Source organism: Podarcis liolepis, assembly GCF_965112155.1.
Source record: "Podarcis liolepis genome assembly, chromosome: 2".
NCBI lineage: Eukaryota > Metazoa > Chordata > Lepidosauria > Squamata > Lacertidae > Podarcis > Podarcis liolepis.
The window spans coordinates 115,614,152-115,630,273 of NC_139555.1; the positions used below are offsets into that span (position 1 = coordinate 115,614,152).

Genomic DNA, 16,122 nt, shown 5'->3' on the forward strand with positions numbered 1-16,122 from the left:
CCAGCTGCGTTTCATTGCGTTTGTTGTGAGCCCAAATTTTGTTCCATTTGTTGTGAGCTGAAGAAAGTTTCATGAGCCCATTATTTATTTATTTTATTTTGGCCATTTTGTCACCCCCTCACCCACCACACCCCCCCTCCTACACCACTGCACAGAGAGTCTTTTCAGTATCGCCTGCATCTTCTCTCCCTCCCCCCGCCCTGGCTTTTAATAAGTATGGTTTAATATACTTGAATTCTTATAACTATTTTGTTTTCCCTCTTGTTGGTTTTTAGTGCTGTATTGGTTGTGTTGATTTTTATGGTTTTACGTTATTGTGGCGTTGATGTTGGTGCAGCTTTTATATTGTAGATTTTTAACCAGTTATATTTGAATTTGTTAACAGCCCAGAGGGTGTGGTTATTTGGGAGGTATATGAAAGTCAAAAAAATGAAATTGTATTAAAGAAAAGCTCCCAAATCTCCCTTGCAGGCTGTTGAGGGGCCCCTTCAGACTAGAGGGCTTTTGCCAGTGTGCTCGCTGGAAGGGCAGATCCTGAAGATGAGGCTCCAATACAGTGGTACCTCAGGTTAAGTACTTAATTTGTTCTGGAGGTCTGTACTTAACCTGAAACTGTTCTTAACTTGATGCACCACTTTAGCTAATGGGGCTTCCTGCTGCTGCCGCACCGCCGGAGCACGATTTCTGTTCTCATCCTGAAGCAAAGTTCTTAACCTGAAGCACTATTTCTGGGTTAGCGGAGTCTGTAACCTGAAGCGTATGTAACCCGAGGTACCACTGTACTTTGGTCACCTCATGAGAAGAGAAGACTCCCTGGAAAGGACCCTAATGTTGGGAAACATTGAGGGCACAAGGAGAAGGGGACAGCAGAGGACGAGATGGTTGGACATTGTTCTCGAAGCTACCAGCATGAGTTTGACAAAACTGCGGGAGGCAGTGGAAGACAGGTGTGCCTGGAGTGCTCTGGTCCATGGGGTCACGGAAAGTCAGACATGACTAAATGACAAAACATTGCAAGATGCCATTGATGCAATAATAGTGCATTAGTCATGGATTGATGCTGGACCATCTATGCAGCTACTTTAGTAGCTATTCTGTGATACTTCCAGATTGCTCCCCATTATTGCCATTTGGAGGGGCACTTTTGGGCTGTAATGGAATAAAAGGGGACCAAAAGAAAAACCCACAACAGAACATTTCTGGTATGAAAAGTTACAGGATTGCAACAGAAAGTAACAGGACACGGACTGATCAGAAATGAAGCAGTTGATATGAAGACTGCAAACCTTTGTGGCCACAATTAGTATTGAAACTGGGATTGTATAGACTTCCCAGGTAGCATCATGCACAGAAATCACAAATACACAATAAAGGGAATATGTATAAATCCTGGGAGTGTTTGCATTCTGTGCTGGAGAGGGATGATTGCTGAGAGCTCCAACTCTGGGTGAATGTGGGCTGAGGCTGTAGAGCATCATAGTAAAAAAAGAAAAAGAAAAAACCCCATTCTACCTACTGTTTTAATATATTCAAAGCTGGCATTGATCTTTCTTGGGATGCAGTGGAGGAGTGTGTCTCTGGGTGAGGTCAAGCTTATGGGAAGATTGCAGCGCTTGCTGTGGCTGTAGAAACCGATGTAGGAGAGACATGTTTTGTGTCAGCTGGGGAGATGAAGGCGTCTAGTTGTGCTGCTGCAGATGAACCAGGGCATTTCATCTCTCTATGCTCCTCCTCGCAGTCATTCCTTCTCTGGCCACTGCTGTGGATACATGACCTGTCTGTCTCTAGGCACTGCAATCACCTGCAAGGGATTCCAAAATGCCGGGTTGATGTTGTCAGCCTTCTTGTCATGTTCGCAGACATCTTTGAAATGCAGAGTTGGTCCACCAGCGGGCCTGGTGCCTGAAGCCAGCTCCCTGCCAGATGAGATCCCAGAGCAGAGCAGGGGATTACTATGTTCAGGCCAGGATGAGAGAGCGGTCTCTGCTAAGCACTTCTTTCTTGAAGCAAAGACTGCTCCCCGACAATGACAGTGATTTGCATTCTCTTATTCATTCATAGAAGAATTTACACCCGCTAAGGACAACATGCTACCACAGTATACAGGCATGGAAATAATGCAAATCAATTGAGGCTGCTCAAAACACCACTAAGCAGCTGTGCAGGCCTGCCAGGATAAAAACAGCAACAGCCAAGCACATCAGCCCTGAGATGGCGAGTCATTTGCAGACAGGGAAACTCCCACAGACTGAGAACTGAAAAAGTGAAAGTCAGCTGTGCCTTCACTGTGAGGCAGCACTGGTTCTGGGGGTCCCGTCCAGGATCTCTGTGCTGAAGCCACCTGTCCCATCTGCCTGGATTACTTCAAGGATCCTATGACCATTGGATGAAGGTTAAGAAGTTAAAACCCTAAAACTAGGGGTTGGGAGAAATTCTACTGAGTCCACGCCTCCCTAGTTCCAAAGAATCATAGAACTACCATGTTGGAAGGGACCCCAAATGTTATCTAGTCCAACCCCTTGAATGGAATCATAACTAATGGCACTTTATAGTTCAATAAGCAAGCTGAATCACAGCCACCCATTCACATTTGTACTTCTCTGAATTTTCCTAGTGCACTTTTCCAGTCAAGTCACGTGTACAAGAATGTAATGCATTTTGTGTGTTATTTTCACTAATATCCATGCTTGCATGTACATATAGTTATGATATAGTGGTAGTTGTGTCTAATTTCTTTTTGTTGCTGCTGCCTGGCCATATTTCAGGGTGTGTGTGTGTGTGTGTGTGTGTGTGTGTAAGGAAGACTACCCAAAGATAGAAAAAAAGATTGCAATTTTTCCTGGGTGAAGTCTTGATCCAGAACAATACATAGGATAAAATAGGTCTCAGAGGCTGACCCCATTGTTGAGTTGTCACACAAAACTAGGGCTGCCATACTTCAAAAAGAAAAGCTGTTGAGCTTTTTTTGGCCAAAGTTTTGGAGCTGTTTTTCTTTGTGCCAAATGGCAAATAAATTGGACATTTTTGAACTACTTCTGAAGGAAATCAGCAAAAATGACTTTGCCAACATGGGCTGCCATACATCTGGATTTTCTCAGATATTTCAACAATTTTTGGCTTGACATGGCTTCTGGCCTCAATATTCCAGATATGCTCGGAAATTCCGGACATATGGCAGTCCCACCTAAGGGTTACATTTGTCCTTTTTGGGGAGGGGGTGTCCCTCTCTGGGTGGTGATGTGTATTACTTCACTTATTTTAAAATCTGGCAAATGTTTCTGGGCCCTCCTGCTCCTTCTGTCAAGTGGGGGCATGGACTGAGGGCTCATCCACCCTCCTGCTTGTTCCATGCATAGAAAACATAGGAGAAAACAGGTCCCATGCCTAGAAAGCACAGGTCTGAAAGGTTTTCAGTTTCTCCTGTGCTTTCTAGGCATGGGTCAAAGCAGTTTCTTGTTTGCCCCACTGCTTTCCCCAGGAAAACCCACTGAATTAGGAACAAATGTCAATCCTCAGAAAAACCAATCGATCTTTTCCCTGATTCAGCTACAAACAGCAAGCAGAAGTGTGGGTGACCCCCAAGTGGGTCTGTGGGGCTGAGTCTGCCCTAAAGTGCTTCCCTGATGGCATTACGGATAGGAGGAGGGGAAGAGTCAGGGGTCCAAAGCATAAAATGAAAAAGAATTCATTTTCTGCATCCTGAACAAAATGGATGTGGTGGAACGTTCAGACAAAGATCAAAGCTATCACTTATTAACCAATCAATGGCAAATTTATGATAGCTGATAAAAAGAGCTGTTCAGGAAAAACATGGATTTGTTTTATACAGTTATAAATATATGCCAAATGCCTGGTTTTTTCTTTTCATTATTGAAAAAGAGCAGTTTATGTTTGGGGTGAGATGAGGTGGTGAGCAAATGGGTGTTTTGTTAGGAGGAGAGAAGATGGAGGGGGAGAAGGAAGCTGAGCTCTCCCCACAGAAGAAAATAACAGTTGCTGGTTGTCGTCACAGCAGTACAAAGTGCACAGCCTTTGTCCCTCCATAAGCAGGACAGGAGAAAGAACGGCTGGGGGGAAGAAGAAGGAAAGGTAACCCCAGAATTTTTCCTTGATCGACCACATCATCTCCCTGCCCACAAGAGAAGCTAGTCTGGGGGTGAGTATCTGACAACCAAACCCCACTGCATGTTCCCAGGCTGCCCTTGGCCCAAGCAGGTCTATTTTCATTCAGTTCCCAATGTGTATAGAGGAGCCTTTTAACCGTTCCTCTTCCTTGCCTTCCCCCACCTTTCAGATGAAAGTCAAGCACCTATGGGAATGCTGTTAGCTCTGGGAGAGGAGCTCCCATGGGTGTCAATGGAGGTGTTGGCTGGGCACCCAAAGGAGGGCTTGGAGCCCTGCAATGGCTCTGTCCTTGTCTGTCACCTTGGTGCCATTCCTGGGCCACTCTTGATGAAGCACCAGTAGAGTGGACCTGCACATGAATGTGAGATTGTGTCCCACTGAATGATTATTTCATGGAGCTCCATTATTCTTTCTGCTGGATAGTGAATGCATGAAGCAGGGAAACATTTCTGAAAAGGTGACCTGTTTTGCTTTAAATGGGCAATTTTAAGGATGAAGATTTGTGGGGATGATAAATTCTTCAGTGGAGCTCTTTTTTTTATAATAATTTTTATTGATTTTCCAAACATATAATAAAACAGATAATAAAACAAAACAATACAAAACATACAAACAAATAAACATGTATAATTTCTTAAACTTATTTTCATACACCTTATTTCCCGGACTTCCCCATACCTCCCTTTTTCTGCATCCTTATGTTAACCCTTTCTCAGCAACCCTTCGTTCAATTAATTCGCTCATTTTCATTTTACATTCTTTAAAGTTATGATTTACAGCTGCAATTCTCTAATTCTTATGACCATAACATCTCAGCCATCATCAATCTTACAACAGTCTTTAAGATATCTTTTAAATTTCTTCCAGTCTTCTTCCACCGTCTCACTCCCCTGGTCACGGATTCTGCCGGTCATCTCTGCCATTCCCATATACTCGATCACCTTCGCTTGCCATTCTTCCAGAGTGGGTAGCTGCTGCGTCTTCCAATACTTTGCCAAAAGAATTCTTGCCGCTGTGGTAGCGTACATAAAAAATGTTTTATCCTTCCTTGACACCAATTGGCCTACCATGCCCAGGAGAAAGGCCTCTGGTTTTTTCAAAAATGTCCATTTAAGGACCTTTTTAATTTCATTATAGATCATTTCCCAGTAGGCCTTTACCTTCGGGCAGGTCCACCAAAGGTGATAGAAGGTACCTTCAGTCTCATTACATTTCCAACATTTATTATTGGGCAAATGATAAATTTTTGCAAGTTTGACTGGGGTCATGTACCACCTATAGATCATTTTCATTATATTCTCTCTCAATGCATTACAAGCTGTAAACTTAATACCTGTATTCCATAACTGTTCCCAATCATCAAACATTATGTCATGACCTATATCTTGTGCCCATTTGATCATGGCTGATTTTACTGTTTCATCTTGTGTATTCCACTTCAGCAGCAAATTGTACATTCTCGACAAGTTCTTCGTATTGGGTTCTAGCAATTCTGTTTCTATTTTCGACCTCTCCATCTGGAAACCTATTTTCCTGTCCTGCTTAAATACCTCGTTTATCTGACAGTAATGGAACCAATCTCGTACCTTAGACTTTAATTTGTCAAAACTCTGCAATTTAACTCTTTCACCATCTTGTTCTAAAAGTTCACAATACTTTGGCCATTTGGACTCCATATTTAGTTTTTTTGACTCATTAGCCTCCATTGGTGATAACCACCTGGGAGTTTTATTTTCCAATAAATCCTTATATCTTATCCAAACATTATACAGTGCTTTCCTAACAATATGGTTTTTAAAGCCTTTATGCAGTTTTACCTTGTCATACCATATGTATGCATGCCAACCAAATCTATTGTCATACCCTTCCAGATCCAAAATGTCTGTATTCTCAAGAAGTAGCCATTGTTTCAGCCAGCAAAAAGCTGCCGATTCATAATAAAGTCTCAAGTCCGGCAGGGCAAAACCCCCTCTGTCTTTTGCATCAGTTAAGATCTTGAAGTTTATTCTGGGCTTTTTGCCCTGCCAGACAAATTTTGATATATCTTTTTGCCACTTCTTGAAACAGTCCATCTTGTCCAAAATCTGAAGTGTCTGGAATAAAAACAACATTCTAGGCAATACATTCATCTTGATAACAGCAATTCGGCCTAACAAGGAAAGTCTCAACCTTGACTATATTTCTAGATCTTTCTTCACCTCTGTCCAACATTTATCGTAATTGTCTTTAAATAAGTTTACATTTTTAGAAGTCAAGTTCACACCCAGGTATTTCACCTTTTTTGTTATTGTTAAACCTGTTTCACTCTGAAACTTCTCTTTTTCTGCCATTGTTAGATTTTTCTCTAAGACTTTGGTTTTTTGCATGTTCAGTTTGAATCCTGCTACTTGACCAAATTTCTCAATTAGTTCTAGAACTCTTTTAGTACTAGACTCTGGCTGTTGCAAAGTCAATACTAAGTCATCTGCAAATGCCCTTAATTTATAGTTTTTAGCTCCGAGCTCAACACCTTTAACCAGTTGGTCCCCTCTAATCATGTTTAGCAGGACATCCAGGACTGTTATAAAAAGTAAGGGTGATATTGGGCATCCCTGTCGTGTACCTTTTTCTATAGAAATCTCTTCCGTTACCACATTGTTAACAATCAACTTTGCTTTTTGCTTAGAGTATATAGCACCTATACCGTTTTCAAATCCTTGGCCTACCCCCATCCCTTGAAGATTCTATAGGGCGGTAGTTTTTAACCTGGTTCTTTTCAGTCTCTGTTTTCGGTATAAGTGAAATGAAGGCTTCTTTCCACGACTCGGGTGCCTTTTTCCCTTCCAAAATTTCGTTACAGACCTCCTTCAATGGTTGTATTATCCATTCCTTCAATGCCTTGTAATATCTAGCAGTCAAACCATCTGGTCCTGGAGATTTTCCCAGTTTCATCTTCTGAATGGCATCCTCTATTTCTTGTCCTGTTATTTTCTCATTCAAAATCCTTTTACTTTGCTCTGAGATCTTTGGTAATCCGTACTTTTTAATAAATTCTTCTAATTCCTGCTCGTTAATCGGCCCTTGTGCATATAGTTTCCTAAAGAAACTTTGAAAACAGTTATTTATCTCATTTGGTTTGTGGATAATTTTTCCTTCCATTTCCAGACTTGTCACAGTATTCAATTTTTGTCTCTTTTTCAGTTGCCATGACAGGAGTTTCCCACATTTGTCTGCCGATTCAAATGTTCTTTGTCTCATCTGCTTTATCTTCCATTCTATCTCTTGATTCATCAGTTCCATATATTGCGTCTGATAATACTTTATTTCTCTCAAAATCTCATGAGACTTTGGTTTAGGCCTCAATTTCTTTTCAGCTTCTTTTATCTTTTCCAAAAGTTTTTCTTTCCTCTCATTCTGTTTTTTCCTCTTTATGGAATTTTGTTGTATTAGGAAACCTCGCATCACGGCCTTGCTAGCGTCCCAAATTATTCTTTTTTCCACATCAGTTCTCAAATTTATCTCAAAGTAATCTTTCAAGGCTTTTTGGGCCTTTTTGTAGATCTCTTCGTCTCTAAATAGGGTGTCATTCATCCTCCATCTGAAGATTCCAGTTGTTGTTAGTTTCATCTCTATCTTCACTGCATTATGGTCGGAGCAAGTCCTTGGGCAGATTTCTGCTTTTTTTATCTTCGGTGCCATACAACTAGTTACCCAAATTTGGTCAATCCTTGTCCAGGTCATTTTCGCTTCAGAGAAAAAAGTTCCCTCCCTCTCCAGAGGGTTCTTTACTCTCCAAATGTCAATCAAGTCCAGTGTTTCAGTCATCTCAAAGAAAGTCTTTGGAAGTCTTCCATCGTTAGAGATTGTCTGTCTCTGTGCCTTATCCATGTTAGTGGAGACAACACCATTCATGTCTCCCATCATTATAATTTTGAAGTCCAAATAGTCCATTAAAGTCTCATGCAACTTCTTGAAGAATTCCGCCTTCCCCTCATTTGGTGCATATATTCCCAATATCATAATTTTTTCTCCTTGAACTTGTATTTCTATTGCCAGGTATCTTCCTTGTTCATCTTTAAAAATCATTTTAGGAGCCAATTTCTCTTTTGCATAAATCACAACACCTCTTTTTTTGACTTTATCTGATGAAGTAAATTCTTGTCCAAGCCTCTTATTTATAAGTAGTTTCCTATGTGTCCTGGTCACATGCGTTTCTTGTAAACATATTAGGTCCAATTGCTCTCTTTTTAAGATATGAAAGACTTGGCGTCTCTTCCTGGGGAGGTTCAGACCATTACAATTCCAACTAAGAAGTTGCAGAGACATTTTGGTACTATGTACCTACTCCTCCAACTGCTCCAAGTTTTTGTTCCTCCTCCGATGGTGGTAGGAGTCCAAATGAGAGATTTGCAATATCTGTCGGTTCTTTCTCTACTGTTGTATCTACTGTTCCTTTCTGTAGGTCCTCCTGGTTTCTTTCCAAAAACAGTTCTTTGTCTTGAACTGTTTTTATTTTGATCTTCCTTCCTGTATAGTTGAAAGACAGTCCTTGTGGGAACTCCCACCTGAAAGGTATGCTGTTCTTCTTCAGAAGGTAAACCAGATCTTTGTAATAGGCCCTCACCTCCAAAATGTATTTAGGGATGTCTTTAAAGATCTGAACTTGACAATTCTGGATTACAAGAGCCTTTTGATAATGTAGATTTAGTATTTTGTCTCTTTCTTCTTTAGATCTCAGTGTAATCAAGCAATCCCTAGGCTTCTTGCCTTGCCTTCTGCCCAACCGGAAGGCCGTTGTTATTTCGAGTTCTTCCTCCTGAAGTTCGTCCTGCCAAAATTCCAAAATATTTTCTGTGAGGAATTCTGCAAGACTGTCTTTCTCGCCCTCTGGAACTAGTCTTAATTTGAGATTTTTTTCCTTTCTCTGGAGTTCCCACAGAGACAGAGTTGCATCATGTTCATTCACCTTTTTTGTAATTGGTGCAAGCTCCCTCTTGGTCTCTTCTGCTGTATCTTTTGTACTTTGAGCAATCTTTCTTGTTTCAGAATTTTCTTGAATAAGTTTATTTATAGAATCTGTATTAGAAGCTACACTTGACGTGTTCAAGTCCAATCTTGTTGTCAGATCATTCAGTTTTTTTGTATTCTCCGCTGACTGCTTTGTCAATGCTTCCAAAGACTGGTTTATTTTGAGCAATGCCTGTGTCATTGACTCCATAGATGCAGTTGGTACTTTTTCCTGTCCAGCTGGTGTTATGCCCTGCATCGAACCCCTTTTCTTTTGAGTTTGCTTAGTTTGTTTTGATTTGGATCTAGTTGTTATCTCATCTGGTTGGCCACTCATATCCTCAAGGTCAGTTCTCACAGGAAAGGCTTAGAAGTGGAAAATTCCACTCTTTTCCTCTCACAGTAGCAAATTTTCTTTAAGTCCTCTAGAGGGAGCATTTAATTGTATCCAATTTAGAAAGTCAGAAGCACATAAGGCAGGGAACAAAGAATCCAAAGAACAGAGTCCAAAAGTCCACAGTCAAAGCACTTATTACAGTTTCAGTATCCTCAAATGTTCACAAAATAACTCCTTTAAAGTCTTATAACTTTGTTTCAGTCAAAACCCCAACTTTGTATCCAGTTTAAATTGACAGTTCAGTTACCCGGTGCCTTACTCCGGCAGCCCGACTCAGGGTTTTTGACAGTGGAAGATCTCTTTCCTCCGCTTCCTTCAAACAGGTTTATAAATTTCCAATTTAACTTCCCCCCTTCTCCTGCTTATTGGGGGGAAGTTTAAGTCCGATGTCAGGTTTTTACAGCTTAAAGGTTAGCCTTCATTTAAATGCAGCTTTGTTCTTTCGTTGCTTTATTTACATGCAGTCCGGGGAGGCAGACTTCCTTACTTTATGCCTTTCCCGTTTTCAGCCAAATTTCTCAGGTTCAACTTTAAATGTCCCGTTCCGTCTGTCAATCTTACTCACGGGTTTTGCAGTCCAATTTCAGTTTCAGGAAGGAATCGGCGCTCTCTGTTCAATGGCGACGCGGCTTCACTCCGCAGGCTGGGTAGCGACTCTCAGCACCGCGCTCACACCCGATGCCGCTCCGTAGCCTTTAAAAAGGCTCTTTCGCAGTACCGGGGGGCGCGAAAGGTGCCCGCCGAGTCTCCTTGTTCACAGGCTTCCACGCCTGTGATTTTAGGGGTCCCCCGCTCGCCGTAGCGGGTCAGACCCGAACTTGCGGAGCAGTCCTCCCTCGGAGCTCGAGGCAAGGACCGCCATTAAACACTGGCGCCGACCGGAAGTCCAGTGGAGCTCTTTTTTAATTGATAGACTGCTTTGTTTTAATAGCTATTTTAACAGCTCAATATATTTCAGCATTTTTTATGTATTTTGCTTTGTAATATCTTTGGCTTTTTATTTATTTCAAAAAATACTGCCTAATTGTGGAAGAACCCAAAGCAGTTTACAAAAACGATAAAAATAATTCAATTATCTCTAAAAAAAATATATGTAAAACTATAATTTTAAACATACAAACCATTTAAACCGCAGTAGAACAGACTAAAACAAATGAAAACTCATTGAAACTTTCTAATCATCTGGGTTGTCTTGCCTAAATAAGAATGTTGTCAGCAAGCACTGAAATGAAAACTGTGAAGGTGCCTGCTTAATATCAATAGGAAGGGAGATCCAAAGGGTTGCTGCCACCATGCTAAATGATTGAGATCTAACAAATGCAGTGCAGGTATTATGTGGCACTAGTAAAAATGCCAATTCCTCTGACTGAAGCAGTCAAGTGGGCACATATGGGGTAAAGTGATTTTGTAGGTAAATGATGAATGAGTGTCCAAACTGATTTTCCGTTTAGGTTTTATAGTTGAGTTTCAGAGTGGGACTGTGAAATATACTCAGAGTCGCAAAGTGATTTCATGCTCTTTATTCAGCTCATAGTGGTGAGGAGGAATGAATGAAAGTCCCCTCACAGTATCTGCTTTATATACATTATTTACACAATGGGCTGCACATGATTGGCTAATTCCGGAATTCTACTGTAAGCCAATCAGGTTGTGGATTCACTTCTATCTGGAGCAGGATTGGGTGGTTCCTGCCAACCAATCATACTGCTGCATTGTTCTAGGACCAATCAGACTGCTGCATTCTGAATCCTATTGTTCTAGGACTAATCAGACTGCTGCAATTTGGATCCTATTGTTCTCAGTACATAACACCCCTCCCCTCTAAGTTCCAGTCCTGCCCGGGAGGTCGCATTCATAGTCCGCAAGGTATGCCGGCGGCCTACGTGTGCGTCGTGACCTGGGGTGTTCCCTGGTCCGGGCTCCAGGTTCTGGCTCGTGTTCCAAGGATGCTGGCTGTGATGGGGCTGTTTGGTCTGGTGCAACCGGCTCGCTCAGTCGTGGTTCTGGTTCCGGTGTCCTTTCGGCCTCATGGGTCCTCTCTGTATTTACTGATTCTGCCTCTCCTGCTGGCCCTTCCTGCTCTATGGGCCTCACTGCCCCGCTGTTCCCTTGGGACTCCTCTGACCTGTCCTCCTCCTGGGTTTCTCCCGGGAATCGTCGCTGTATCTGGTCGCAGTGGCGGCGCCAGCATTGCCCCCCATCCGTTAGCACCTCGTACGACACTGGGCCAGTGACCCTGGTGACTGTGGCGGGTACCCATGCTGGGCCTGCCCCAAAATTCTTTGCGTACACTGGGTCCTGGGCCTCGAAGGTCCGGGGGTTCCTGCCTTCCCCCACCACTACCTCATCCTGAGCTCTATCGGGGTGAAGGCGGTCCAATCTGATTGCAAGGCGCCGACCCATTAGTAGTTCAGCGGGGCTCCGGCCAGTCGTTGAGCTGGGGGTGCTGTGCTGTGCTAGAAGGAATGTGGCAAGGCGGTACTCCCAGTCCCCTTGCGTCATGCGGCGAAGGGTGTCCTTGGTGGTCCGCACCATGCGTTCTGCTTGGCCGTTGGTGGCAGGGTGGAACGGCGCCGAACGGATGTGGCGGATGGCGTTCTGTGCTGTGAAGGTTTGGAATTCTCCTGACGTAAATGCAGTCCCGTTGTCTGAGACGAGAGTGTCAGGGAGCCCGTGGGTTGCAAACAGCCTGCGTAGTACCCGGATGGCTGCGGACGTGGAAGTGGACGGTACCAGTGCGACTTCCAGCCATTTTCCCCTGAAAGGGGCCAGCGAAATCCACATGCAGGCGTGACCATGGTGCTCGGGCGGACTCCCAGGACTGGACTGGGGCCCTTGGGGGATCTGGGCGGGATTCTTGGCAGGCCTGGCAGTGTTTGACCCAGGCCTCTATCTCTCCATCGATCCCCGGCCACCACACATAACTCCTGGCAAGGGCCTTCATTCTTACTACCCCTGGATGTGTCTCGTGTAGGGCTGTGAGGACCCTTTTGCGGAGGGGCTGGGGAACAACGACTCTGCTTCCCCATAACAGGCACCCCTTGTGGGCCGACAGTTCATGTTTGCGGGTTGTGTAGCCGGCGAATTCTGGCCTGGGGCTGCTGCTGGGCCATCCCCTCCACACCCAGTCCAGGACCCGGGAGATGACCCTATCTTTCTTGGAATGGTGGGCAACTTCTTGTGCTTGAATGGGGCGGTCGGGAAGCAGCTCCAGGCTCATAACCTCTTGTGCAGGTGCTGGGTCAGGGCCTGTTTCCGGTAGTGGTAGCCTGCTGAGGGCGTCCGCATGGCCCATCGCCTTCCCAGGTCAGTGAATCAGTTCATACTGGTAGCTGGCAAGGAAAATTGACCACCTGAGGACGCGAGGAGACAGCACTTGGGGGGTCTGCTTTTCGGGGGCAAACAAGCCAAGCAACGGCTTGTGGTCAGTCACCACGGTGAAGGGCCGCCCGTACAAGAAATCATGGAATTTTTTTACTCCCTTCATGATTGCCAGACCCTCCTTGTCGATTTGCGAGTAGTTCCGCTCGGTTGCGTTGAGTGTCTGGGAAAAGTACACCACCGGTACCTCTCTTCCATCCGGGAGTTGGTGCCCCAGGACAGCGCCAATGCCATAGGGTGAGGCGTCACATGCTAGCACCACCGGCAGCCTCTCGTCGAAGTGTGCCAAGACAGAGTTTGAGACAAGCAAGTCCTTGACTGCCTGGAATGCGGCCTCCTGGTGCTGGCCCCACACCCAAGGGGCCCGCTTGTCCAGGAGTCTGTGTAGGGGCTCCGCTACCGCCGCCTTGTGGGGAAGGAAGGAATGGTAAAAGTTCAATAGTCCCAAGAAGGCCTGAAGTTCAGTCTTGCTCTTGGGCGCTGGGGCATCACAAATGGCCCGTACCTTGTCCCCAGTCGGGTGGACCCCTTCTGCGTCCACCATAAATCCCAGAAAGTCCACCTGAGGCACTCCTAGTAGACATTTTTCCCGCTTCACCTTGAGACCCGCCGTCTGGAAACGGTGCAGAACGGTGCGGAGGCGGTCCTCGAACTCCTCTGGTGTGGGCCCGGCAATCAACACATCATCGAAGAAGGGGGTGACGCCAGGAATCCCTTTAAGGAGAGAGTCCATTAGATTCTGGAATATGCCTGGTGCCACGCTGACCCCGAATTGCAGCCGCTTTACCCTGAACGCTCCTCTGTGCGTCACTATCATCTGTGCCTCTGCTGTGGCCTCATCTACTGGCAGCTGTTGATATGCTTGGGCCAAGTCCAGCTTGCCAAAAATTTTCGACCCAGCCAGGGTGGCAAGGACATGGCTGACCACTGGCACTGGGTATGCGTGGGCCGTGAGGGCCTTGTTTATGGTACATTTGTAGTCTGCGCAGATGCGGACCGAACCATTAGGCTTGACGGGTGTGACGATTCGGGTTTCCCAGGGGGCATTAGGCACCGGCTCCAGCACTCCTTGCTCCACGAGTCGGTCCAATTCCTCGTCTATACGGGGTTTCAAGGCGAACGGGACCCGGCGGGCCTTGAGCCTGACCGGTCGTACTGTGGAGTCAAGCTGTAGCGCAATGGGGGGGGCCCGTATACTGTCCCAATTTCCCGTCGAAAACCCCTGGAAATTCCTTGCATATGGCGTCCACGTCCACTTGTAAGCTAGTGTGGTTCACCCCGGTGACAGCTAGCCCCAGTGGTCCAAACCATGCCAATCCCAGTAAGCTAATGTAGGGGCCCTTGACCACAAGCAAGTCCAGTTGCCGCGTCCGCCCTCGGTATTGCACCCTGAAGGTCCCCACCCCCATTGTGGGGACCTTACGTTTCTGGAAGTCCCGTAGGGTGAATGGGGCCGGCCTGAGTTTGGGACCCCCAGTAGGACACAGTTTCCTTAACGTCCTTGCCGAGATTATGGATAGAGTTGAACCCGTGTCAATCTCCATGCGGCATGGGGCCCCCTCTATCTGTACCTCTACATAAATTTTCTCTACGTTGGGGTGGGGCAACTGGTATACCTGGCAGTCCATGAGCTCCGTCGAGTTGCCTTGGTGCGTTGGGCCCCGGGACCTGGGGCTCTTGGGTTGGTCATCTGATGCCTGGTGTCGGGTGGGCCGAGCCCGACACACCCGGGCGATGTGTCCCGATTTTCAGCACTGCCTGCACTCTGCGTTGCGGAAACGGCAGGTCCTCCTCTCGTGACTTTCCCCGCAGCTTGCGCAGTTTCCTCCTTCTCGTCGAGGCAGCTGTGGTTTGTGCGCTGCTTGAGTGCGCTGCTGTACTCGGTGCACCTCCTCCCTGTCGGATCCTGAGTCGTCGGTGAGGTCTTCGTGGTGGACCCTCAGTTGGGATGGCAGGCTCGGCCGTGCCTCTTGCGTCGACCTCTTGGCAGCTTCCATTGCCAGGGCCTCCTCCAGAGCGACCTGGAACGTTAGGTCCTTCTTAGCGTAGAGGCGTCGTTGCAGCTTCTCATCCTTCAGGCCACCGACGAGGTGGTCACGAAGCATGTTCTCCAGCTCTGAGAAGTTGCAGAACCGGGCGGCTTGGCGGAGATAGGTCACAAACCCAGTTATGGTTTCCCCAGGGGCTTGTCGCTTTGCGTAGAAGGCATTTCGACGAGCCACCACCGAGGGCTGCGGCGAAAAGTGCCCCTTCAGCTGTTCCATTATTGTTTTGTATGGAACAGTAGCGACGTCTTCAGGCGCAAGGAGAGCCCGGGCGATTTCAAATGTCTCCTCTCCGCAGACGCTGAAGAATATCGCCCTCTTCTTGGCGTCTTCTTCGTTGGTGACCCCTTTGGCTTCTAGGAGGAAGGTGAAACGGGAGGCATACGCTTCCCAGTCTCCAGATGCTGGGTTGAATGGCGAGAAGCTGCTGTTGGCTGCCATTCTGAGTTCCTTGTGTCCCGGAGCTGAAGCCTGGATACACGGTGCGAGGCAGCGGTGCGGCAGGTGGCGGTCCTGCGGTGCTGTGTGTGGCAGTCAGCTCAGCGGGATCCCACCTTCGTCGCCAGTGAAATATACTCAGAGTCGCAAAGTGATTTCATGCTCTTTATTCAGCTCATAGTGGTGAGGAGGAATGAATGAAAGTCCCCTCACAGTATCTGCTTTATATACATTATCTACACAATGGGCTGCACATGACTGGCTAATTCCGGAATTCTACTGTAAGCCAATCAGGTTGTGGATTCACTTCTATCTGTAGCGGGATTGGGTGGTTCCTGCCAACCAATCATACTGCTGCATTGTTCTAGGACCAATCAGACTGCTGCATTCTGAATCCTATTGTTCTAGGACTAATCAAACTGCTGCAATTTGGATCCTATTGTTCTCAGTACATAACAGACTGTTATACAAAAATTTGGTGTTGACTTTTACTGCCCATCTCTCCATCAAGGGACCCAGCATCCCTTAAGTCCATTATCAGTCAGAGAAGAATGAGTGGAGGGAGGAACCAGTGGAGGAAAGCAAAGAAAATATTTGATGTCTGTTGCAACAGAGTTCCCGCCCCCGCCCCCGCCCTGCAAGGCAGTGAGGGGACCCAGAACAAAACCTTTTAAGATTTTAGAAATCGTACAGCCCTTAACCAAGGACTACTGAAAGTCATCATACAGGTACAGTGCCAAGCATTTTGTG

At 45.9% G+C, this 16,122-nt stretch overlaps 3 protein-coding genes across 3 annotated transcripts in view; all 3 read left to right on the forward strand.

Annotated features, from left to right (window-relative positions):
• The window catches only part of LOC310701289 (uncharacterized protein), a 229,835-nt gene that overhangs the window by 79,574 nt on the left and 134,139 nt on the right, over window positions 1–16,122 (forward strand). The window lies entirely within an intron of this gene.
• LOC310701652 (tripartite motif-containing protein 10-like) overlaps window positions 1–16,122 on the forward strand; it is a 55,547-nt gene that overhangs the window by 23,167 nt on the left and 16,258 nt on the right. The gene's annotated exons all lie outside the window — the stretch shown is intronic.
• LOC310699271 (uncharacterized protein) overlaps window positions 4,163–16,122 on the forward strand; it is a 65,555-nt gene continuing 53,595 nt past the window's right edge. Inside the window, 2 exon segments of the mRNA XM_083486893.1 lie at window positions 4,163–4,582; window positions 15,884–16,100. The gene's annotated coding sequence lies outside the window, so the exon portion shown is untranslated.